Here is a 2,296-nt window from a genome sequence, read left to right as displayed (position 1 = left end):
TAATATTATAAATGTCTTTAGTGTCACTTTTCAATTTAATGTATCCGTGTTCAATAAAAATATTAACTTGTTAGAAAAACAAATCTTATTGACACCAAACTTTTGAATATTGGTGTGTATATAACCACATTTCTTTGCATATACACCATGGTAGTAAACAAAGTAATATATATATATAATTTTTGTTTACTATACTGTGTATATATATATATATGTGTGTGTGTGTGTGTGTGTGTGTGTGTGTGTGTGTGAAACTATATATATATATATATATATATATATATATATATATACACACACTATTCTATACTATACAATACTATATATATATATATCCAGGATGTATTAATATTTTCCAAATATTTTATTTTTTGCATTATAGTAAGGTATAGTAAGGTAAATTTTGTTTTATGACTATATATCCATTCATGCATGTATGTATGCACAATGACAGCTATCTATATATATATATATATATATATATATATATATATATATATATATATATATATATATATATATATATATATATAAATTAACTGTACTGCATTTAACTTATTCTGTAAAAAATAATATTATATATATATATATATATAAATATAAAATAATGAAGTCTATTTTTGCTATTTTATCTCAATGCAAAATGATACTTTTTGTAAATTGCTCATGCTTAGCTTAATTTAAGCACTGCTCTTAATTAATTCATGCCAATTTAAATATTTTATAATATTTAAAATATATTTAAAAAATTATAACAATTATAATTTTTTTTATTCTTTTAAAAGTTTTATAATGAAAATAAAAATTTAGGAATATAAATATTGATTTTTATTAGTATTTTTGTATTAGGATCACCATTGGAAATTCCAAAATTCTCAATAAAATATTCTGAAGCAATCAGAATGAGATTTTTATGATTTCTGATCATGACAATTTAGGGGGGTCCTGGTCTTAAAATTGGGGTAAACTGTGACCAATACATGTTTTTGTGAGATAAACTCCCTAACCAGAATCATGTGAACAAAATAAAAATAATCAAACATCTTTGATGACATAAAGCCAGCAGAACTAAGGCAGTTATTGCCTTATTTTTGGCAAAGTCTAGCCACAAGCATGACAGCATGTCATGACAAACACTGACACAGAAGTGTCTGAAATGTCACAGAGTCATTTAAACAGGCTTGTGTTTACAGCCTTGTTTCTACAAAGCTGTTTGCAATAACACTTGTTGTCTTGCTTATGGTAATACTATGCTTTTCTTCGAAGAACCATGTGAATACCAAATGGAAATTTGAGTGCAATGTAAATACCAAATCAGTGGTACATAACTAAAGTAATCATTTGTAATTTAAAAACCCTTGGTATAACCATCATCATTACCGTCACAATACTTTTCTGTAAGGTAAGGCACAGAAACCATGTCTGAGTGAACTGTGATGCATAGGAGTGTTACCTGAATTAACGGTCAAGAAATGTCCAGAAAAAGTACAATATATTACAACAAACCCTCAGAATATGCACAGCATCAGCCACAGATGTAAATCTCTCAATCTTGGTCACATAATGCTGTTTTTTGTTAATCTAAAAAACAAGACATCATTAACAACAACAACAACAATGCTAGTTTACATCATCTTCAGCCTGTACTGTGGGCGGCACTGAAGCATTCCTGCATATTATTTCATTTTACAGAAATATGATATATAGATTAAATGTGCGGCAATGACACAGAAGACTCATTCATCAGATACAGAGCTCGTTTGGACAGAGATTTCATTGTCATTTGGTTACAGTGTAAAACAGCGCACTCTACCGGCTGCTTTGACAAATCAAATACAAACAGGTCTCCAAAGTTCTGTTCATCCTAAATACGCCCCAAAACCATGGTTACTGCACTGTTACTATAATAAAACCATGGTTACTGGACTGTTACTATGATGAAACCATGGTTGCTGGACTGTTACTATAATAAAACCATGGTTACTGGACTGTTACTATAATAAAACCATGGTTACTGGACTGTTACTATGATGAAACCATGGTTACTGCACTGTTATTATAATAAAACCATGGTTACTGGACTGTTACTATAATAAAACCATTGTTACTGCACTGTTACTATGATAAAACCATGGTTACTGGACTGGAGTCGTGGCCTAATGGTTATTACTGGACTGTTACTATGATAAAACCATGGTTACTGGACTGTTACTATAATAAAACCATGGTTACTGGACTGTTACTATAATGAAACCATGGTTACTGGACTGTTACTATAATAAAACCATGGTTACTG

The sequence above is a fragment of the Cyprinus carpio genome, chromosome A20, assembly GCF_018340385.1.
Source record: "Cyprinus carpio isolate SPL01 chromosome A20, ASM1834038v1, whole genome shotgun sequence".
NCBI classification, from domain to species: Eukaryota; Metazoa; Chordata; class Actinopteri; order Cypriniformes; family Cyprinidae; genus Cyprinus; species Cyprinus carpio.
This window is presented reverse-complemented; position numbering follows the sequence as displayed.